Source organism: Opisthocomus hoazin, chromosome 2 (assembly GCF_030867145.1).
Source record: "Opisthocomus hoazin isolate bOpiHoa1 chromosome 2, bOpiHoa1.hap1, whole genome shotgun sequence".
NCBI classification, from domain to species: domain Eukaryota; kingdom Metazoa; phylum Chordata; class Aves; order Opisthocomiformes; family Opisthocomidae; genus Opisthocomus; species Opisthocomus hoazin.
In genome coordinates, this window is record NC_134415.1 from 102,527,043 (window position 1) to 102,552,118 (window position 25,076).

General features: G+C 40.3%; 1 protein-coding gene across 7 annotated transcripts in view; it reads left to right on the forward strand.

The window, feature by feature from the left end:
* KHDRBS2 (KH RNA binding domain containing, signal transduction associated 2) overlaps positions 1-25,076 on the forward strand; it is a 430,741-nt gene that overhangs the window by 182,871 nt on the left and 222,794 nt on the right. The gene's annotated exons all lie outside the window — the stretch shown is intronic.

Genomic DNA, 25,076 nt, shown 5'->3' on the forward strand with positions numbered 1-25,076 from the left:
TGTCACTCTGTATTTCTGGCGCTTGCCGAGTTTTCTGATGGCCATGCTCCTTGCTGACTTTCGCTGCATGGACAGTTCTCAGGCTGTCCCCCACCAAATCTGAAAGCTCTGCTGAGATGGAGATGGGTCCTTACTGGAGGCAGTTGCATCTAGAGCGGTGCTCCGATTCATTCTGCATTGTTTAAAGATGAAATGTGTAAGCATTATGTGCTACATGGTATTTTCTTCAGCAGTGTGTGCTTTTAAAGAGTACCTATGTTTTATTTCTCCACGTACAAGCAGGGAATTTTCCCATTACCTTTCAACAAAAAACAGACTGCAACAGCAATTTTCTTTCCCCTAAAGATGGTAGCCTGTCATCTCTATTAATCTTCCACACATTATTGTCACCTGCATGCTTTGTTCCAGTATGATGAATTTTTACACCAAATATAGAAAACTGGTGATATTTGAGAGAAAGTAATCCACCTGACAGAAGGTTGAGAACAGAAAGATGGAAGTGGACAGTGTTAAATTGGTGCCGTACAGTGAGTCCTATGGCCTCTTTTGTTTTTCCTCTCTGTTTTGGTTACTAAGGGATTTCTGAATCTCAGTAACAAAATACCTGGGAATGTTCCCCTGTTTCTTTCTTTCTATTGGAGGTGATTTTATGTACTTTAGAAATGCAAGTCATTCTAGGGACTTCAAGGGATGCTTGTCCATATGAAATTGTACACATTCATTAGAGTCCACATTAATGAGGCTGTTCGTAGCACAGTACTCAGTGCATTTAATCCAAACGAGAGCTCTGAGAATCATCAGAGTAGAAAAGGATAAACAATGAGTGTTCCCATCCATGTTGCTATTTTTCTTTTGCAGTTTGTTGTTTTTTTTTTTAAATTACTTTGAGAAGAGAAAGTTCTTGTTTGTTTCGTTGTTCAGGTTATACTGTTGGCGTATGCTGGAGCTTTGCGGTGATGCATAACAGTATGTACTTTATTGTACTTTATAGCAGTGTGTACCGCAGCACTGAGATCCTATTATTTGTTCAAAACATTTTGTGAGATGCTGACTTATGCCATTTAAATAATGTTAATGCAGGTTATGAAGTAAACTGTGATTGCATTTATTTTAGTACTGCCTCTAGCTGAAAGCAGTGTTAATTTTCAAAATTAAAAGGAGATATTAATGCTTCTTTTCCCTCTAAGTTGTTTACTATTAAATGTAATTAATAGCAGCATTAAATATTCTAGTTCAAAATCTTCTCCTGCTTTTTTTTTACCTGGTCTTTTGTCTGTTGTTATTAAAAATGTGTTTTGGTTAGGATTATTTTTGCTGAGGTTTCAGTTATAGTGCCCTACTGACTTGTTTTTCATTGCGGAAATTGAGCTCAATACCTGTATTCCAAGGTAGTGCACAGATATATCTTAAAAGTGTCATTCTCTATAAAAATGCAATCTTTTCTTGGATATTTTGCAGTTTACTGGTTTACTAGCAAGTTACAGAATTATTGCTCCTCTGCTCCAAGTTGAAGGAACCCTTTGTTAAAAACAGGGAAATATAAATGGCCAATTACATCTCCTTGCGGTATTGCAAACTTGAAAACTTTGGATCCAATTTATTTATTTCAAAGAAGTACAGTTTTTTGTACCAGTTCCTGCCAGTGTTACAGAACCAGCTAGAAAGAGCAGTAGAGTATTCCTAAAAAAGGAAACCTTAAAATGGCAAGTGCAAGGAAAATATTTGCCTGATATTAATTAAATGCTTAAAACTGTCTTAATAAATATGCAGATACAAAATTACCCTCCATACGCATCATTTTCCTTCCAAACCATTTAGTATTACTCCTTTGGGATTAGAAAGATGATAAAAACCAGTGAGGAAAAACAACATTAGCAAACTCATCAGCTTATACATTCTTGGTCAGGAGACAGGGTCCCCTGGTCTGGGAGGGAGCATTCCCCAGGTGATGCTCTGTGGAATTGAGACCAGAGGTGTCCCAATTTGCTCTTGCTGGGGGGTGGCATCAAAGCATTGCCTTCTTGGGACGGAAAATAGGGAAGGAAATTGGCTCTCAGAAGTAGTCTCTGAGACAGAGTACTTCTTGGGGCTCTTCCTATTACTGAAGCAGCTTACGGGGCGTGTTGTGTTCGGGTTGACTAAATCCATCACCCCGCGCTAAATGACTAGGCATGTCACAGCTGAGCTTAGAGTGCAGATGCTCTTAGGTCTTTGTCCTACGCTCTAGGTCTGGAAAACGGTGGATTTCGGCGGGGGGGGAAGCACCTACAAAAGTTTTTTAGCACATCCGCCTCTGTAATAAATGAAGTGAAATGAAGTCAAGCAGCCAAGAGAGTAACAGATTTTTTTCACAGAAAATTTGTTAAAACACATAAGGAAATGAGGAAAATAGAGCACATCCACGTGTAAATATAATGGAATATTTTTTTTAAATGTAATACAAAACAATATTATGAATAGAAGACATTTCACCACGAGCTGAGGAAACACACTATGCAGAAACTTACTACAAGTGCAGAATTACTTTGATAGTTAAATGTGATTAAATAAGCAAAAATAAAGTAGGAGAAAGTATACTCTATTCAAATTCAGTGTTTTAAAATTCCTGCCTGTCCTGGGTTCAGCTGGGATAGGGTTAATTTTCACAACAAGCTGGTTGGGCTGACCCAAACAGCCAACCCAGTGGGATATTCTATACCATGTGATGTCATGCTCAGTATTTAAGTGGGGAGCTGGCTGAAGGAGGGGCTTTTGCTACTCAGGAGCAAGCTGCCCATCAGGTGGTGAGAATATTGTATGTTGTATATGCTTTTTATCAGTATTATTGTTATTTTCTTCTCCTTTTGCCATTCTGTTAAGCTGTTTTCAGCCCAACACATGAGTTTTGCCTTTTCCTTCTGATTCTCTTCCCCATCCCCCCTGGCCTGGGAGGAGGAGTGAGAGAGCAACCGTGTGGTTCTTTGTTGCCAGTTGAGGCTAAACCACCACACTACCCCATTTTTCTGATCTTGTCATGGAAATTGAAATGAAACTTAAAAGCACTGGAGTCTTTTGGTTCCTGCCAATTTGAAATCCTGGCAGCCAATGCCTATTTTCTTGGCCTGTTGATTGGAGAAAGATTAAGTAAAACAAGTAGCAAAATTAAATGGTTGGATTATTTATTTTCTAAAACTAATATAGCCTCAATTTTAAGACTGAGTTTTCACTCTATGAGTAGTCTAGTTTTTTGAATCATTCCTTACAAAGCTAAGCTAAGATGAAATGCATGCTACAATATGTATATATATGTAACTCCTCTAAATGACCAAAGTAGTGTTATGCAAACCATATTCTTTTTTTCATTCTTTTTATTTTCTCACTCTGGCTATATTTATATATGTAAAAATACAATGAAAATAGAAAGAGTGTAATGTAACTCATATCCTAGACAACAGCATAACATTGTGATGTCCTGATATAATATGCTTGAATATCACATCATTTGCTATTGTTTTGTTTCATATTGGAAATAGAGAACTATATCCGACATAGGTCTAATCGTAAGCTTGTCACTACTCCATTCTGGAAAAGAAGCAAATTCTCTGGTTTTAGTTAGCTTCCAGACTATAAATCCTTATTCCTGCCAGGAAGTTTTGTTGGTCTAAACAGTTATGAAGGATAATGACCTCAAATACGTTTGCAGGTTACAGAAGTGGGCTCATAGTTGCTTAACTCATTTTTATTTCATACATACTAGCATACTACACAAAATAGAAGTATTATAGTTCATCTTGCTTATAGAGTAATTACCGTGATCTTCTAATTGAGTCATTCTTTAATGCCAGAAAGCTGTCAGCCTTGCCTGACTAGAAACATAGAAACCTACGATGGCCATTTGAAAAATTAAGTAGCAAAAGAATTGGTGTAAAATCGCGTTTCAGCCAAGCACTAATCAGCATGTGCATAATCTGTGGAAATGCCTATTATGTCCACTTTATGTTCAGTGCATGAGCTTTACAGATTCATTAGGAGTTAGATGCGAGAATGAGCTGTACAGCATGTGCACAGTGGATTGGTTGTCGGGGCGGGCTTTAAATCACAGCACACCTCCAATGGCTGATAGGGGTACACAGACTAAACCACTGTGCTCTGGCGCAGGATGGGATGTGCTGCCCAGGTGTACGCTGGCTGTCAGCTGAATGATGTCTGTCGCTGGTGGTGAAGGCAGTTGTATTGTGGGTGCGCCATGAGGTGCAGATCAAGCACAGGCTCTCCAACTGCAGGCATCGCTGCTGTTTGGTGTCACTGGGACGTTGGCCCAGTAAAACTCCCGGGCAGGAGGGATTCGGTGACAGGAGGAGGAGAGGGGGACTGAGGGACCCCAGGCACTTAGTCCTGCAATGAACACAGTATCTGTGTGTGCACGTTAAGTATGCTTTGGTGAAATGCTTGGAGGGAATTTGATTCTGATATGAACATTGAATTTAAAAAATTATATGCATCAATCATAAGGTCCTACTAGAGTTTCTCATTCTGCATTTGACTCCATTGTATGTGTCTGAATATTATTGCTACAGCACTGTCCATTTTGCTCTTTACTTTGAGCTGACATGGAATACAAGCTAAAAACAAATTTAGCAATACATATATTGTATTTTGGACAAAATACAAACACAGGAGGAAATAAAAATACAGATATTTTGGAAAAATGCAAAACAAATCAGTATGTCTGGTCTTTATTTCCTGACAAAAACGTTTCATATTTAAGCACTTCACATGCCAGTAATAATAGAGTTACTCTCCAGCACTCTGGCAAGGCACTGCTTCTACAAAAATGGATACAGCAGCTATCTCAGAAATTAGCCTGAAGCTTCAAATACTCTCTGACTGACTTTCTTGGTAGGCAACAGGGATTGTGAATGTTCCAGGAAATCAGTGAGGCTGCAGTGTATGTTTAATGATGAAGCGCTAACCCAAAGAAGGATGAAGTTAAGACTGAGCTTAACAACTCTGTGCCGGAAGGTCGCACTTCCCCGCTCTAGAAGCGGGCTTGCTGATCCTGCTCTGTCTGTACTCGTATTACAAGGCCATTTTAATGACCTAAATAAAGTCATTTTGAGAGTTGTGCTCCCATTACTGGCATCTGAAGACTGTCTCCAGACAAAAATAGTCTCTGGCAGTTAGAAATTTAGTTCTTCAATTTTATTTCCTTCCCTGATGTTTACCATTTTTTCTTTTTTTTTTTTTTTTTCTTTTTTTTTTCCCCAGAGAGAACACATGTCCCTGCTAAGTCTTGGCTTTGGCTAAACAAAAAGCCCAAGCTATTTTAATTTTCTCTCCTAGAATAGTGCCAGTACTTCTGAACATCCTAGTAATTTGTCTTTGTACCTATTCCATCTTGAATCCTAAGCTCATCCATGCTGCGCTGGCTGCAGTAGCTATTTTCAAGACATGATTTTTGTTCAATATGTCTTGCTTTGCAACAAACAAACTGCACTATAAAAAGTCCAATGAACAACTCAATTCATTTATTGTTTGGTTTAGAAACATGAAGCCAGATTATTCAAACACTTAAATACAACATTGTCTGAGGATATAGGAAAAAGACTTAAGTTCTTGTGCCACCAAAAATACGAACGACAATATAAATAAAAATGCTTATTTTTCAGAACAGTATAATCTATATAGAGCACTGTAATAGATATTTAGAATTTCAGAATAAAATAGAAAAAAATAGATTTAATAATGTATAATGTTGGCGAGAGTTCCAGTATTTCTAAACTATAAATTTATTAATTCAGTATATTGAGTAAAATATTACGTAACTTTTCCAGACTTGAATATTGATGTTTGTATATATATTGAGGCCACTTGCAGTTTTACTTTTGTGTTGGGTTCATTTTGTAGATATGCTTTCAGAGATGCAATGCCTAAAGAGGGATTTGAGTAACAAAAAAAGTGTACTCATCTTACATAGATAAGCCTAGTAAAGCACTGCATAAGTCCTTTTAGTCCTGTGACGGAGTATGCAGATGCTTTCAGGGACTGGCCAGGAGAGCATTAATACATTAAGCACTGTGATCCCAAGCCCCGCGGCTGCTGTGTCAGTGAATAATGCAGAGGATGTAGCACATTTTGCTTCTGGCCTTTGTGATTTCTCTCTGTTGCTTCTGTATTTAGATCTTTTCAGTTTACAAATCTTTTTTTTCATTTAATTAAACCTTAGCACAAGTGGCGTATTCAAAATGAAGGCAATTCTCACCATGGTAGAACCTGAAATATAACTCTTTTATCACTTACTATCTTAAATGTTTTTACTAATTCATATCCAATTCACGGCCACGGGGCAGACATTGCCAGTTGCCTGGATGGTTCTAATGGAGCCACTTCCTTCTTGCTCCTTAATCTTACTCTCTTCTCCCAGACAGGCTAAATCAGTAACGACAGTGCAAGTCCATTTTCGGAATGTGTGCTTTAAGGAATCATGGTTTGTTTTCTGAAAAGTAGTTATCCAGTCACAGAAAGGAGATTGTGGGCACTTATTTCAGGAGCCTGTGTTTTATATATAATAAATGGGGAAGGCAGGACAGGTCTCCAAAGGAAAATGAGGATAACCTAATCATTCTGTATTTTTCTGTTCTCATCATAGGAATAGATGGGTCGTGGTACTGTGCCTAAAGCCAGGCAGTAAGCATCAGTGGGCACACTGAAATGTCAGATGTGGGGTTTCACAACTGATACTTCTATCCACCTGAGATTTAGATACTGTGCTGTCTTTGGAGGAATAAATATCCCCCTGAAAGACATGAGTAGTGGCCTTTGGAAAGTATGGATGTGATTTGACTTTGGTGGACTAACTCGCAGTTGTGCATTTTTAGAAGTCACGTACCCATCAACTGGAAGAAGGAAATGCTTGAGGAGCTTTGCAAAGTAAGGGGGAAAAGGATTTTTTCTGCTTATTTTGTGTCAGTCTGAAAGAAGAGGTGATCTAATCATGCCATGAGAGAGACAAGATAAGAGAGAGCAAGACTGGTTGTGGCTGTGGGGATTTTTTTTTCAAATAGCAGCATTCCAGCTCTGCTCAGTTTAGTGGGAATGAACTCTGAATGGAAAACATCAGCTCTTTGCTGAACCAGAGCTAATGCATCTGCCTCCCAACAGACAGTATTAGCATGGAGGTCTCTGCTGTGCTTATTGCAGCTATGCAGCTCCTGGCTTTCAGCCGATGTACGTGTGTTCGTCTCAGACTGTGGGCAAGGCACAGCGTTTAAGCATGTTCTCCTTAGCCAAGTGAAAAGGGGACTCCTGGGAGGATGAGTTATGCATCCTGGTCATTCTGAAAAGAAGTTTCTGTTTATTGCTAGTGATTTCAGGTGCCTTTAGAAGCGAGCTGGAGCAGCCCGAACTGCTCCTTGAGATCTTGGGCATTCAATACAGCTCATTGTGTCCTTGCCTTTCATTTTCAAGTAAAGACGATGTCAATGACACAGGAGCTAAAAAAATTTTTTTCAGATGAAAAGCACAAAGGCAAACGTATGGGTATAGCTGTCAAACATAGTTACAGATTTATGAAGATCCATAGCATCATATTCAGTGAAATTATGCTAGACTACAAAGCACAGGAAAGTTTAGTCAAGTAGAAAATCATTCTTAAAAGCCTTTCAAACTTTTTAAAGCCAGGAGAGAGTCAAATTTTTGAAGTGAGACTGTAATTCTTTATCAATATTCCATGGCTGTTTCTTAAATTTATCTTTTTATGTCTAGCCTTGCATCAACAGCATTGAGAACTGTCCAGTATTTCTAGACCTCATTACTGGTGCTTCTTGGTTAGGTAATACTGGTCTTCCCTCTCTACTTCTTTTAGAAGAAGAAATAAGTAAAATTTTTCCAGTTTCTTCACAAATAATTTGTGTAACACCCCCTTTACCGGAACATAACAGGAAGTAGGAAACAGGCAATTTTCTTGTTCACAAACCCAAGCTTTCCTTTAAAGATCCTACCTCCAAACAGGACCTTTTCCTTGGCTTCCTCCTGTAAAGATTTTTGCATGACTACTTTGTCTTTTGCCTCTGTTTTTCTGGGAGACAGACCTCTAGCTGCAGCCAGATGGGTACTGGGTCCTGCATTCTGTGCTGGTTTGCAGGAAAAAACCACACTGGATTGTTTCATTTTCCATTCAGGAGTCTTGTATATCTGCTGGTTTTAACCTCTCATTAGTCAACGTGGTTAATTACATGTTCGCTCATGTAGCACGAATGAGTGATGTCGAGCATGCCCACCAGATCTGATGGCCTTTGGTGAAAGATGCAGGCACTGGCAAGCATAAGCTGTATCCAGCACAGACTATATTTTGTTGAACAACTCAAGTAGCTATTCTACCAAGTTTTGTTGGCAGTACTGCTTGATGGCACACGTATGTCCATCAGTGTTTTGGTCTCCAGCTAGTTCTCCAAGCCTGCTGCAGAGGCTCTGCCATGCTGTTCCTGTGGGAACTGAGCTGCCTGCACAATAACAGCCAACTGTCAGCAAAACAGCATCGCCCAACCTGATGGCTGTGCCTGATTAATGTCTTATTGTTTTCAATTTATCAGAAAACAGAGCAGAACAGAGCTAATTCTTATATCAAGCAACAGTGAAGTAGCTGCAGTTATCTCCTCAAAAAACAAAAAAGATAGGAGAAAATCTGGTGCTGTCCTCTAAAACCACCATTATCCATTACACGGGGCAGTCACATCCATTTGCCAATGCACTAGTAGCAGAGAATCAGCAACAAAGGTCTTACAGGCTTTCAGGTAGCCTACACAAGCCTAAGTAAACAATACACCAAAAAAGAGAAAGGTACTATTTTCTGCCTTCATAACTGCATACTTTTTTATGTACCCTTTCCTTCTAGCCCTCTGTCTCTTTTTCTCCTGAAAAGGAAAGCTGAATTTCTGTAAGCAGGGAACAGAAGGATTCTGTTTCCAAGTCGCCTGTTTCTTTATGAACACTCTCGGGAAGCAGCTAAAAAGATTCCCCAAATTGTATGTTTGCAAAAACATTTGGCACATCTGAGTAGAATGAATGAATGGAAATACAAGAAATAAAATACAAAGCAGTCTACTGAAAATAAGCAAGATAACTCCCACGCTGTTTAGATGAGCATTGTAATGAGTTATACTGGAAACGCTAAAGGAGACTGCTGTGCGTAAACCATTCATTAATTGTTCCGATTCCATAACATTGATAAAAATAAGTGTTGTAAACTTAGAGGATGCAGGTTTTCAAATCCAAAACCAGAATATTTTCATTTTCCAGTGAGAAGACCAAGTCTGAATTAAAACAATTGCATGCTGTGCTTAGATTCAGAAAGTGATAGAAACAGTGGGTGGCTGGCTCAAAACATAAGGCAGGGATAGATTACAAAACTAGTCAGCAGTCACAGGTCTCGTGTACTGGCAAATGTGCTGATTTGTTTCATCTTGGACATTGTTTCTGCAGTGACCCTTTGTGCTCTGGCCTGGAAGTAAATGATGCTCAAAACCTTCCTTTCAGTTTTTTGGACAGTGTTTGTGGTTTATAGTAGTCTATTTTGTGTATTGGGGGGGATGCCATAAGTCAAAGGAAAATCCTTCAGATTAAGATTAATCCATAGCACTTCATAGCAATATGTCCCCGTAAATCCTGTATGTTCACACATTAAAATAAAAAATCTAGACCAATCCATCACATCAACACATAGTCCAATGGCTACCTTTGGCTCAGCAGAAGCTGAGGGAGCCCTAGCTATTGAACTTGTGTTGAACTGGTTAGGTCTGGCAGGCAGCCTGTCTGCTTTTCCCCTTCACACTGCCGGGAGAATTTCCAACTCGGCATCAAATTTTTTATATTATTTTTTCAAAAACATGATATGCAATAACATTCAATATATTGTGTAGCAATAGCAATAACATTATCTGGCTATATGTTCATTTCATAAAATATTTACTCTATAGTCACAGTTTCTTAACCTCTTAAATCTTTCTGTATTGTTACTACCAGTATGGCTTCATAAAGTAAGAAAGAAGAAAGCAGACTGGGCCTCCTCAAAGTTAGAAGTATATTTCAATCAATCACATGTGCTGACTTAGGGAAAAGTGCTTTCTGAATTTTGCAGGTAAACCCACTGCATTCCTACAGCTACGAACATCTGTCGAGCCACTGATCTTTTGATACCTGTGTAATCTGAAAAAAAAAATTGCCTTTTCTGTTTTCTGTGCCAAGGGAAGCTGGGGGGACCTCAGTTAGGAAAGTCCTTTTTATTAACCTCGTCTTCCTACACGTTGTCTGGAGTACTGTAGCATCCTGTGTGATAGAAGATGCTAGCAACACTTAAATCACATATATTCACACTGTAGGAGTGAAAGAAGAGCAATTCCTAAGCACCAAGCTGAGCACAAAACCAACAATTTTGGGGCTTTAATTCAGCTGACAGTCTGAAACTGTCATTTAGATAGTCCGGGATCGTTGCTGCATTATACACAGATGGTTGGTTACGTTTATTTTCCATATTGTCCTACCCAGGAGTGGCATTCAAGTTCTATTCCTGCACAGCAGGCTGCCACAGTTGCTGATCCGCATTTCCACAGGCACAGAAGAATCAGATCTCCCCTCTCTATGGCGATCATGGCTGTTCGCCTCGCTTGTCACCCTCCATGCGTCTGAGGAGACGGTGGCAGAAAGATGGACAACCAGCACGGGGGGATTAGAGGAGTTGTAGGAAGCGGACTCTCGGGGACAGGATGCCTTGGGGAGAGATGCTCTGTTGCCCCTGGTGCTGTTTTTGCCGGACGCTTGCCAGCCTTACTGCCTGCACGGTGCCGGCAAAGGCGGGCAGCACTGGCGAGGGCAGGCACTGGTGAGCGCAGGCTGCCAAAATGGCAGTGGCAAGATATGGTTGACAAGAGGACGTCTTTGCCGCTGGACATAGAAACAATGTCTGGCAGAATGGGATTTAGAGAGATGCTGTGAAATAGCGCGCTAATAGCAACATTTAGAAAATAAAATAAAACCAGAAACATAAAACACCCCTTTCCCTACAAAGCAAAGAAGGAAGGCATCTTTCCTTCCTGTTAGCCATGTTGCATGTGTGTCCCTAGCTGGGGGGGTGCTCTCTGTGAGGGTGTGGAGGAAGGACATGTCGAGGAGCCACGCATGCCGTTTGGCCTCACAGCCCCAGGGGCGAGGACCCAGGGAGAGACAGTGCGAGGCCTGGAGGTGGGTGACGGAGGTGGGCAGAGGGGCACTGTTGATGAAAAAGATGTCCCGCTCTGGCTACCAGAGAGGGGTCTCAGGCGCCTTCTCCAGACTGCTCTGTGCATCTCAGGTGCTTGTAAGAACACAATAAACATGGTGGCCGCTATCCTGTTCAGACTGCTGAGGGGAAGAACCTGTCCTTGCATGACAGGTTTACTGGTGTTAAAAGCATACAACTGGTAAACCACAGCTGAAAGAGCTTTAATTAATCAGCTGTTGTTACACAGCAGTATTCACGGAGGTCCAAGGAGAAAGGTCAAAGCTTGAACACTGTGTGGCTTTTCTGCTGGGAAAGTCACAAAATCACAGAATGGTGGGGGTTGGAAGGGACCTCTGTGGGTCATCCAGTCCAACCCCCATGCCAAAGCAGGGTCACCTACAGCAGGCTGCACAGGACCTTGTCCAGGCGGGTCCTGGATATCTCCAGAGAAGGAGACTCCACAACCTCCCTGCGCAACCTGTTCCAGTGCTCCGTCACCTTCAGAGGGAAGAAGTTCTTCCTCATGTTCAGCTGGAACTTCCTATGCTTCATCATTTGACAACTCCATCGTTGTCAAACCCCTCTGTACCTTACATCAAATGAAAGTAAAACAAATAGGGTTTCTCATAATTAGATATATCGTCCCTCTTAAATCACACTGACTGTTTCTGAGTGAAATGAAAATTACACCAAGCAGCAGAGAAAATGTGTTTGAAGCTGGTAATAGTAACGTCTCAACCAGCGCTTGCCTGATTGCTTAGGTTTACACCTCCTTGTTTTCTCTCCATGGCACCAGCAGTGGAACATCTAGGTCACTTGTAAAATACTACAATTTTCATCCTGCTTGCCCAGTGAAAACAGTTAATCCTAAATATGTGTTTGAAGGAGAAAATTAATATATACAATGTTTTGGATTCATGCTGGTTCTGTTAGCTTTTTCCAGAATAGTTAAAATGATGTCTATAATCCTTCAGCCAGTTTCGAAAGTGATGAGAGCAGTCTTTAAATTTGTCTGATGTGGCTCCAGTACTCTTTCTTTTACCCTCATGCTAATAATTTTTATAAAAGAACACAACTGATGCTAGGCCCATTTTTTACATTTTTAGAGTTACCAACTGTACTTTGATTAACTCTTTATTAATATGGTTTGGGCAGATCCAAAAAGCTATTTAGATCTTTAAACTGATTTATTCACCTAAACTCCCAAATCCTCTTCAACACCAGCCTCAGCCTGAGATGAGAAAAGTGTCTGTTTCTTTCCGTTGAGAGCTCCGCGTACTAGTTTAGGCTTAAATATAGCTTTTGGACCTGAAGTTAAGGTAAATGAATTCTACTCAGGGAACTCAAATAATTGTTCAGCTGTCCTGTAACTATCTGTTCAAACTGGGACCGTTGCCTCAGGTCCAGCATGTCAGCAAAGACGTGGGGTTGACCACAGCCTGGGGAGTGATTATGTCCTCAGAGAACTTGAGTCGTTTGTTCTTTGCACACTTTCAATGAGAAAAGCACCATATTCAGATGGAAAATGTAGCACATGGAGCTAAGTCTGTGAGGAGCCAAAGCTCTGCTGAGTTTCTGTGGTATGCGTATTCCTGATTTAGGATTTATTGTTTATTTTACCCTCTTTACAATTGAGCAGGGAAGGGAAGAAAGGAAAGAAAACGTGGGTTTTTTCAGGATTTAATGTCAGTTGGAACATTTGAGGATGCTCATACGACAATAAAAATACCCTCATCTTTTGTCTCAAAGCTGTGGAGGAAGTCTGCCATAAACAGGGTTGCTGTTCAATTCTATTTTACGTTCATTTGTACTGGTATTGAAAATGAGCAACAAGGGAGACCACAGGTGCTAAAACACTAAAGAACTGGAAAACAAATGCAGTGCTTCATTTTCAGCCAGAGGCAGGCTACAATGTTTCCTGGGAAAAAGCTTTTAACAGAAGGAAATTTTGTGGTAAACTGGTGGTGACATTAAGCAGAATTGACTATAACTGATTAATGTAAGCTGCATATTTTGTGATTATCTGAGATAGAGCTACAGTGTAATGAAAATTTTGCAACACTCAAAGCCTGTGCACAAGGTTATGTCTACTTGCATAAATCTGAGAGCATAAAGGGGGTTGGAGGAGTGCTTTAAATTGCCAAGGATGATCTGGATGATAAAACTTAAGTGCAAAATTAATATTAATTTTTAGTGCAGTAAAATTAGCTGACTCTTTGAAGATTGCTGGTATTTAACCTTTTCTGGAGTACAGTGATCTGCTTTAAACTGAATTTTTAAACTATTTTAATCTTGCAACTTGACGTTTGTTCGATGTGTTTATGATAGTCTGTTCTGGTTTGGATGCTGTAAGAGTGCTCCTGGGTGATGGGAAGTTCTGGGGAGGAAGCGGGAGTAGCATGCTCTGAGCTTTTAGAGGAAATTCCCTGTCTGCGCTTAGTCACTGACATCTTGGCCAGGCCAGTTTAGTGCCAGTGACCCCTTCAGCTAGGGATAAGCTCCCCTGAAGTGAATGCATACCTGATGTTTCCTTTGGGGCAGTACAAAGAGCAGCATGAAGTCATGAAGGTTGAACTTCCCAGAGGAAAGCACTTGCCATCCTCCAGGCTAATTTCTCTGTGATGCAAGGATTTCTGTGTACCTTGCCAAAGGAGTCAGTCAGCCTTCCAGTGAGGGTACTTCTTTGTTCTTCTTAAGTAAATAATGTGTTCTAAAAATTTGCAGTGAGGAACACTGGAGTTCCTGCTGGAGTTGCAGACTAACTCACCCCAACCAAAAGCTACCATCACCCCCCCACCCCCCCGCCCGCCAAGTTATCTTAAGATAAACAAACTTGTCAGAACTCATTTTGACTTCCTTTACTTTTCCCTTACGAGTGGTAACTTCCTAAGTTACTCTCCATGGTTCAGAGTTCAGGTCAGGTCTCGACTGCACAGCCAAGGAGCTGGATGTTACCTGAATTGTCCATGGTCCAAGTACTCTGCACATTTCATGAAAATGAGCCTTCTCATTAACTGCTGTTGGAATTGCTATAATCACTACTCATTAAAAAATCCAAGGTTTTTGTTCAGACTCATTTACAGCTTATATTGGACTAATATCCTTACAGTTTTCCATTATGAGATTAGAAAACGTGTTCTTCCATCTTTGCAGAGCAAATCACCAACATAGCTGAGATGACCAAGAATCTATTTGCAAGCAATTTTATTTGCATTCAGTAAATCTGTCAGATGTGAAATTGTGATATATGTAATATTGCTATAATATACTCATCTGTTAACTATTTCTGACACTTTTGTGAGAAATAGTCCACGAACTTGCATTCTCAGTAAAATTTATTTGTCTAAATGAATATGATGTGAGTAGTTAGAGTCTCTGGATAGCAGAGGAAAAAGTAATTTTGCCATGAAAAGGGTGTTTGTGTTTTTGTCATCATGCAAAACTAATCCTACAAGGAAAGATAAAGCAAGTGAAACTTGCAAAGACAGAAGTGTGACTGTCACGTGTGAGAGGAAATGTTTCATTTGCAAGACATTAAAATTCTAACTCAGAAGAAGGAAATGTTTGTGGAAAAGTCTTTTACACACTGGTTGATTTTTCAGGTGATTTATCTGTTATTTGAAATACTTCAGAAGATGATAGTGCATTTTTAAAGTCATTTCAGATATTGAAATATTTTGGTCTGCGTAAATGCCGTTAGAGATACAGTGTTTGCCAATTATTTATGAACTTCCTTTTCCTCCTTCATTCCCCAGAGTTCAGTTTGTCTCTGCCAGTGTGGCTTCCCTCCACCAACATGGTTTCCACATCCCTGCATGAGAATCAAGGGGATATAGAAAATAGTGGTCTCTTTCTATATTTGATGGTAGAGTGCTCAAATTCATTTGCTGCTTTCATTTGCAATGTTGTGGTTAATCAAGGGACAGCCTTTAGGAAGCAATTATTGACAATCAGGCCAGTTGCAGGAAAATGAACTTTGTGATACCGCTTGTCAGCCGGGTCTTTAAACTGCTGGAAGCCGAACCATCCTCATTGCCCTGCCTAGACCAGTACGACAGTCAGGGAGAAGTCCCTTCCCTTATCCCAAGTGTTCAGGGAAGAACCTTTCCTGCATCAAGGGTACTGTTGCATTTCAGGGTACAAAGCATTAACCCAGAAACCTGCTCAATGGTGGAGACTCACTAGAAAAAGTGAGGAGGGCTTAAATGGGATGATCCGTTCTAGCTTTTAAACCTTGCACTTGCACGGGCTTCCCAGTTGAACTTCAGAGGGTTTGTCAGAAATGCAACAACATTATCCTGCACAAAGCCCTGCTATGTGGGAGAGTCGGGGGAGGCTGCCGCCGCAGGAGGTGAGGAGGTGAAGGCAGCAGTCAGTTCTCCGCACATCTTGCAGCAGTCGCGATTCCTGAATTTGCAGCTGAAATCGGCTGTAAATCTCTCTCCTCTGCACATTCTCAGCTCTGATTATAATGAGCAATCAGAGTGGCTGAAGCGTTGCCTTGCTTTCTAGATGAAGCACTTGTAATACTACATTGAGCTCATTTGAATACTAATTAGTAACAGGATCTTTTAAACAAAATGTCTAGCCTGGGGAGAAACATTATTAGAAGTGAGTTCTACATTTGATACATAACTGCCTTAAGTGTACATATCTATGTTATAGGTGTTGTTTAATAAAAAAGATACACCTAACACATCAGCAAGCAATTACAAAGATCACAGGACAAAAACGCATAAGATTTGCATGTTATTTTATTCCGTATGTATACAACACATCATGCCCCTCTAGGTGCGTTCACATTTCCAAATGGGACAGAATAACGCAAGAACAGGCTCAGTCTACAGCTCCTGCAAGTTGCAGAACTGAAAGCTTGTGCTAATGAAAGTTGAGAGGTCTTCCAAGAATTAGTTGTTTAAGGACATCCTGAACTGTGGGAACATCAAGATTGCCAAGACTTTCATGTTCGGCTTCTCATATGGAAATATTTCTGTACTCATAATCGTCCTTTTTATCTTGATCTGTTTTGGTTCTGATATTTTTTTAATTTGGGGAACCAGAATGGCCTTCAGTATTGAAGGTGGAGGAATAGTACAGGTTTTGCAGTGGCGTAATCCAGTTTGATGTTTCATTTCTTTTCCTTTCTTAAAAATACATACCTAATAGAGGATGTCCTTTCAATTGCTACTGGATGCTGAAAAAATTCTTTCTGTAGCCTCCAAGATATTTCTCCTGAAATAATGTTTTCTAGATGCTTTCATAGTGCGCACGGATAGAGCTGTTTTATATCACTGGAGAATTTTTGTTACTGTTCAACTAATTTTCTGGATCGCTTATGAATAGTTTAACAGAACACATACCCAAATGGTTCTTTTGAGATTCATCTAGCAACTTTCCTAAAATGAATACCTATTTCTAACTTTTGTAATATGTAACTTGATGAGTGCTCCAACTGCTACCTCATTAACGAAAAGGGCAGCAGCGCCGCTTTTTTATTCACTAGGAGTGTATTCAGAACATCTATCTTCTTTAATCACTTGCCAGTTTATGAATCCCAAAGAAGCTTAACCCTGAAATAACTAACAGATCTCCTTCACCCTAATGCAGCGCTCTTGGTCAGACACTTCTGTGTCTGAGGAGTATTACTGCAAACAACTCCGGCATCTACAGATTTCAGGGACAGAAAGCAACTGAACAAGAATTTAGATGGCCACAATCTGGTGTTTAGAATCAAAATCATGCCTGAATCCTGGGTGTTTAAGTTTTGTTGCAGCTACAAGCTAAGTGAGTAGGTTACACAGTTGGATTGGGAAAGACTTAGAAATCTCTTTGTGCAGGCACCTACAATAGCAATTAGGCACTGAAGTAATGCCTATGTGCATCAGTGGATTTATTCTCTTGGCTGGTATTTGGGGAAGCATCCTTCATCAAATGGGTGGTTAAGCAAGCAGTTACCTTTAAGTGTTCACTTGGAGCTTTCATTGGGAAATTGGCTTTAAATACACAAATAAATGAATTCCCAAAGTGAAGCTTCAGTTTCCTTTATAGTCAAAGGTTAAGTGCACGCAGTAGCCCTCTGCTGTTTGACTCTTTGGAAATACAATTTTTTCATTCTGCTTATACAAGAAATAGCTTAGGCATGGATTTTTCCCTTCAGAATTTTCTTTGTGATAGAAATACTCTTTCTACTATTTCCTTCAGGTGACCAAAAACAAACTCTTTAAAATATTTGACTGCTACACGACTGGACTTGACTTATATTTCAGTTCGATAGTGCGTAGCAAAAGAATCCATTCAGAACCTTGAGAACTTCAAAACATTTGTTTTCATACAAGTCCCTATACTTAAAGACAGAATGCCCTTTGCATGATACAAATATTCTGTCTGTTCCTTGGGGAAAAAGCTGCATTCTCAGAGGACAAATAATAATAACAAACTTTGTGACAGAGACCAAAAAAAGAGGATATAGATATTTAATTTAAATTTTCCTGTTTAAATGGCAAGTATTATTTTTGATTAAACACAGCTTTCGAGAACACTGTTTATACTTCACAGATATCAAGATGAATGTTTCCTGAATAATAAGAATTGTAGATAAATATCCTACTGTTACTGACAATGTATAGAACTCTTAGCATAAATACAGTTAACCTTCTTTTCAAGATGTCATCAGCTAGCTTGTTGAATTAGGTAAAACATTAGTAGAGCTTTGTAGTTTCTATAACATTTGTATCACTTTAACGTGACTGTTCACCTTCTCTGTCTCTAAAAAAAGGGATTAAAATTCATAAAATCAAGATAACTTGGCTCCAAACACAATGAAATAAATAGATAGAAAGATATAGTAGAACTAGTAAAATGTTTTCCTGAAAGTAAGAATGACAGCAGAGGAAAAGAAAGTACATTTTCCTCCAACTGGTGTAAACAAAGCTATGTCTGCTTTCCTCTGAGGATCTTTTTCTCTTGTGCCACAGGCTAGTTGCTTTGTTTTTGACACAGCAAGCTCTTAAAGTTCTGAAGATGTCATCAGCCATTAGAAAATCTCTCTAGTCTTATTTTTTTTAATCACTAAGTAGCTGTATTTATCCTTCTGAATGTGTTGCTTTAGCACTGGACTGTCAGCAGCCTGATGTAGCTGAAGAAAACCCTGTTTCATAGTGAGGAACCCTTCCTAAAGTGATGGTGAGGTTTGGGAGCATGGTCCGTGCTAGTCAGTGTTGGTCACTTTGTGCAGTGACTCCTCCTCAGCAGTAGCTCTGGCAACCACAGCTCACACTGTGGCAGAGCCCAGGTGATTTCTTTTAAGCCCTGAAATAGTCATGTGTAGAATCTAGCACTGAAATCTGCTGGCTGAACTAGGGAGTGCACTGAAAGCAGCAGGCCCAATCCAGGTGTGTATTTACACTGAAAATTAGACATTTGTAGCTGAAAAAAAACAATCTCCATATCCCAGGAGTATTTTCCAGACCCGTTCAGCAATGGCAGTAAGTAATTTGTGTTTTCATTCCACTGCGCTTGCAACCCTGTACGCCAGCGAACGTGGCGATGTCGTCACTCGCGGCGGGCTGCAGGCGTTGCGCAAAGGCGGCGGCGCCGGGCTCGGACCCGCCGGGCTGCCTCGGGGCTGGCCTCGGGTTCTTACCTATGTTGTTGTAGCTTTTGCCTAGATTTGTGCTATATTTGTAACTAATAGATAGCAATAATAAGTCGTTATTCTGTGTAGAGGGGGTTGCTGCGGCCCTGGAATAAAACTGCGGCATAGGAGAGTACAGGAGTGGGATGGAAGTGGAGGTCTTGAAAGCAAAGGCATGGGAAGATAAGGAAGGCTCTAGTACTGTAAACAGGGGCTTGGCATCAAGGTCAGTTACTGGTCATTAGTGGAGTGCAACCTTGGGAGCTGGGTAAAATCACTTTGAGTAACGAGGAGAGCAAACAAAATGTACACAGCGTATGTAAAACTTACCATATATAGTGCATTTGGATGGGGAATGGAGATGCAAAACGATGGAGAAAGCAATTCATGTAGCATGTTCACAAACCTAAAAATTACCCCAAGTGCTTCCTGGAGAGAGGAGGAAGAAATTATCACCATCAGTATTGCACGTCTCGCAGCAAAGGACTCCAAGTGCTGCCAACTCACAACAATGCCCCCCCTGCCCCCAGCTGCAGCCATCAACCTCAGGACCCCTGAGGGCAGTGGAAGGGTGAGCGTAACACCAGGGAAAGGGTGAGATGCTAGAAAGTTTGTGTATATGTCACTTTAGCTGCAGGTAATATGAGCTGCAAGTGGTAGTATGGAACTAGGCTACTAATAATTCTTTGGCTAGACTTCTACAACTTTATTGAGGGAAAAAAAAATAAAAGACTTCATATAAGTTATGTTTTTGCCCGTAGTAAGAGTGTAACAGCTTGGTGGGAGTTCAAACAACATAGTTTGTAACTTGGTTGCAACAAATTGGTAATTAGCCTGTCATAAATAAAAACATGACATTTTGTTTTCTCGTTACTTAAGGCAAAGTCTTCTTTCTGAATCTGAAGACACCCTGAATGCACTGGTCCCTGGTTGTGATCATAAGTTTTAAGATGAACGTAATCTTTTTAGGAAGTACTGCTAGGTATAGCAATTGTGCATTTCTTGAGGATCTTTAATTTCCTGCTTTACAAAATCATAGAATAGTAGGGTTTGGAAGGGACCTCTGTGGGTCATCTAGTCCAACCCCCGTGCTGAAGCAGGGTCAGCTACAGCAGGCTGCACAGCACTGCGTCCAGGTGGGTTTTGAATATCTCCAGAGAAGGAGACTCCACAACCTCCCTGGGCAGCCTCTTCCAGTGCTCCGTCACCCTCAGAGGGAAGAAGTTCTTCCTTATGTTCAGCTGGAGCTTCCTAGGCTTCATTTTGTGCCCGTTGCTCCTTGTCCTGTCGCTGGCCACCACTGAAAAGAGTTTTGCCCCATCCTCCTGACACCCACCCTTCAGATATTTCTAGGCATTTCTAAGGTCCCCTCTCAGCCTTCTCTTCTTCAGGCTGAAGAAGCCCAGCTCCCTCAGCTTTTCCTCGTAGGAGGGATGCTCCAGTCCCCTCATCATCCTCGTAGCCCTCCACTGGACTCTCTCCAGTAGCCCCTCAGCTTTGCAAACTTGCAATTCTTTGGTTATATTCACTGAACATCTTTGGCTTGTTTAGTTCTAGCAGCAGTTGTCTAAAGACCAGGTGATTCTTACCTATGCTGTTTCAGCTTTTGCTTAGATTTGTACAAGTGTAGGAACATCTGTAGGTTTGTGAACTCTGTCTCTGCTCTGTCAGTTTTCTGGCAGGTAATTTATACATAGATCACTAGCTGCTGGTGACAGTGGTCACTGGTTGTAGCCTCAGTTTTGGCACATACCACTTTAATGTGTTAACCTTTCTCCTAAACATTTATTTTCTTTCAAAGAAGTTAAATTTTTTTGTTAATTTAACGTTCACCCCAAGTGTTCAGGCTCTTTCAATGGTGATTCAATGGTTGTGTTATCCTCACATTCTTCTAGTCAGTTTGTCTTTGTTTTGCTTCTCACCTGTCTAAACAAAAAGATAATCTAGGTACAGCTTAGGACTGCTTTGCCATTAAGATTTTGTTGTATTTCATTATGAAAAGTAGCAGGAAATGAAGCACCCTTGAAATGAAGGGCTGGTTTGGCCAAGGCAGTACTGAATGTACACAAATCTCTGCTCCGTTTCCCCGAAGTAACTATGAGAATTTTAACCATGCGTGAAGTATGGAAAAATAATTGTCATCTGTATCTCCTAAATTTCCTCTGCTGTAAGCAATGTTCCTTTTGCATGCCTGTGTTTCATTATGGGATCTCTGGCTGACTGCAGGTTGTACACTCACTCTCTCAGCTCTGCTGCATGAGCTCTCCTCATGTACTCATTGACTCCATTTTCTTTATTCTTCTTCCTGGAGTGAGAATAACTGTTTAAAAACAAGAGTCAAGGGATGGCTAAGCTCTTCTAGCTTTGCTCTATACTCTGCTGAGAACTGGCCCATTCCACCTCATCCATTCTCAAATTGTTCTTTTTTTTTGTTCTCCACTGATGGGACCTAGGACCTGAAAGCTTTTTAATCCCAAAACAGGTACCACCAAGAAATTGTACCTATTCTGATTTACTTGTTATCGTATAGTTCACTTGTTTCTTCTACTACAACCAGTGTTGCAGACAGCATCTCGATTTTTGCATTTATGTCCAGATCAAAAATTAATAGGTTTGCATTTGTCAAACTGCATGCTTATTAATTTTCTCCAGTTCCATTGTCCATTGATCTTATGAATAATGCCTCTGTAGCGACAGCACTGATTATCATCCTTGTCTAGTCTCTGTACTGTGCTTTTATTTGCAAATTCTTGCAAGATATGAAATCCACGGCAATTCTCATACTATTCTGCTAGTAGCCGTTATTTCTTTTCATAGCTGTATTTGTTACATTATAGGAAGTCCTGTGTATCATATTGACAAAATTTATCTCCGAGATCTACACAATTCCTGCTGCAGGTTTCCCTTCTACTATTCTTGGATATTCTGTTATTTCAATTTTATGAGGACACTGTTTGTTCATCAGTCTGGATTATGTTATTTTATTTGCTGTGCAACCTCCATTTGTTGTTTCGAGTTCCTTCCAGTAGTTCTATTCAAGCATTGTTGCCAGGGTTCTGGCCAGAAATCAGTTCTCTGTCAGCACGCATACTTTTAAAGTGGTAAGGCTGCTTTCTCATCCAGAGATAATTCATCATTTTTCTTGGCCTTTATGTTCTTATCACTCACACTCTTCACTTTTGCAGAGGTCTGTACTCCTCACATTTCTTCTGTATATTTTTATAATTCATTTCCCCTGCTTTGGTCAACTGGAAATTATAAAACACAGCAGGTGTTTCAAAATATCCATTAACTTTTATGAGTGAGTGGGTTATGGAGTCATGCATCAGGTTAAAGGCAGGTGGACTTCAGCACCGTGCGACAGACGCCGTAAGGCAGCAGATGAGGACAAAGGAAGCCTGAAGCACATAGTACAAGGGGAGCTGGGTTTGGGTATGGAATATAGCACTGTCAGGCTTGAGAGATGAAGAGAATTGTCATGCAGAAGGAAGTGGAAGGGGATCAGGATGAGGGGGCAGTTGTCTCTGGAGGGTGGTGTGTGTTTGCTTTGCTGTGCTCAACCCGCAGTGGAGTTAAACCTCATCACTATGCAGTAAATAAGAACCGTATTATTAACCTGAGGGTCAGTACAAAGAGAGATTGCCAACACTGATCCAGAAGCCCAGACAATCTATTCGATTCATTCTATAAATCAGAACTGATCAGGTCCCAGGTTTGTTGAGTTTTTTCCCTAAGACCCAGTGCCTAAGACTTAACTACATTTTGATTGTTTTCCAGGTGGTTCTCCGGAGTGAATCCATGAGGCTTTCAATGCACCATTGTCTTTCACTGCAATTTGGTTCATGTCTACTCAAGTAGTTTTAAACAGTTACAGTTCCATTCGAGGGCATTGGGCTAATGACTGGGCTGAGCGGTAGACCCTGGCCAAGGCTGTGCAAGCTGAGCAGGGTCTGGAAAACTGCTGGACATGACAAGGGAAGTCGTAGAACATAAAAAGCCATGAGAATCTGACAGAAGTTACAGACAGCACCATGGGGAATAGCTGGACCTCACAGGTGGTTAAGGCTGTGTTATATGAGAAACAGCCCCAGTCCACAGGTAACAGGACTGATGCATTAGAGACCTTTAGGGGTGCAGAGTCTTGCAAGGCCAACAGCACCCAGATAACCTTATAAAGAACACCATATAAGATAGATTTATAATAATATCACTCATTTTGCCTTCATGTAACAGATGCTAGAAAGTCTCATAATCCGTCTTGGTCTTTACCAGCACTATGTGAGGTGTTTATTCATTAGTGTTTTAGTTTGAATCAGAAGCGCAGTTTAGAGGAGGGCCTCCTGGTCGTTCCCAATGACTGGGTCATTACCTACAGTGAACAGAGATCACGGGGCAGGAACTGGACTCCTCTCCTACAGAACTAAACAAAGCTGTGCTCCAGGAAGGCTCTCTGACTTCTGATGGGAACTCACTTTGTGCAACCAGGCTACAATTAGCATGGAGCAAAAGCCACAGAAGTGCTAATGAAGGGGCAGTGCTGTCATCCTACATATGAGTAGTGTGGGTGTCGGGTCCTCAGCACTGATGATTTGGCTGTACAGCTGGGCTGTGCTGCTTGCTAATGAAGACTTATGAAGGGGTTGTCCAACTTGGAGAGCCTGTTCATCTGTACTGCATTTGGAAAGCTGTATTACCTGCCAGTAGGTAACCTTCCGTATCAACGAGTGTCCCCTCAACAGTGTGAGTTCAATCTGTTGTTTCGCTTGTTAGATGCCCGATACCTGACATACGATTAAACGTAAGGCCACATAGATCCTGAAATGCTCAGTCATATTTACTGGCTTTAGGAAGCAAAGCTTGGTAACGTGCTCACATGGTCTGTGAGTTCTTACTCTTCCATATTTTTCCCAGAGTGATTGAAGTTTCTATCAACACACACACTTGCAACAAAAGAAGCATTTTTCTGACATTTTACCCCATTGTGGGAAGAGGTACAGTGTGGAAATTCAGTCTTTAACTGCATGCGTTCTGTAAGAATAAATATCATTAGATATCCTCAGAAAGAAATGTTCAGGATCTCATGGCCCTAGCCTGCTGTTTCCAACTGAGTAGTGACAGAAAGCATGTGCTGAACCTAAGAGGAAGGTTATAAAATGGTGTCTTTTAAGAATTCCTGAGGTTTTTTTTAGAAAATAAAAGAGAATAAATAAAATAAAAATAAAATAATATAAATAAAATAAAATAAAATAGAAACATTACCTTTGTTACCACCATACAAGCATACGCCTAACTTTCTGTAAGACAGGTCTGCATTATAAAATCACGTTACTGGTGTCTTAGCTGTTCAAAATCCTCGTCAAAATAACGAGCCAAACATTATTTTTTCCTCTTACTATATTTGGATAAAAAGATCCCATTTATATTTTTTATAATGTTTATTGTTAGTCTTCTCCTGAAAGAAAACTTTTTGGGCTTTCTGGTGGTTTTTTTAAGAATTTTAGAAAAGCAATAAGAAAGGAACTTTCAGCACTTGCTAGGATGTCACTTTATAACTGTTAAAACTTAATTGCATTGAAATACTTCGTGTCAAATTGTTCCAGAAGCTGCAATCAAGTGTTTTTTTCCAGAAATCTGAAAAATAGCGTAACATCTCATGATAGACTGTCATATTATGCTCTGGTTCTTATGGGCATTTCAGTGAGATTTCTGTGATAAGCTAAAGTGCCACAGATACTTTAACTGTAAAGATAAAAATATTCCACCATCTGTGCTGCTTATCTTAATTTTTAGTTTTTCTTTGAAAACAATTATGTCAATTTTCAACTTTTTAAAATGAAATCATGGATCACATTTATGGAGTTATGATTTTATCATATTCTGCAAACTGTTGACTTATCATGGAGTTAGATCTAGGGCTCTGGAGCTAGAAGATGTAACCACTGCATACTCTGTGAAATATCAGAAAGTCCTTGGGGCTGGATCTTCTATTGTAGATAAAAAGAACAGTACGCGTATTGTTTGAAGCATAGCACTGTGCAAATATTTTTGTGTTAAGCAACAGTGCAAATTAGGCAAGGATAAAAGAAGTGAAGTTGATCCACAGTTAAACAAGCTAAGTAAATAAGAATTATGATATATTGTGACAATTTTTTGTATCTTAGATCTAAATGTTCATAAAGTATTATTTTAGTGTATACTAAAAAGCTCTAA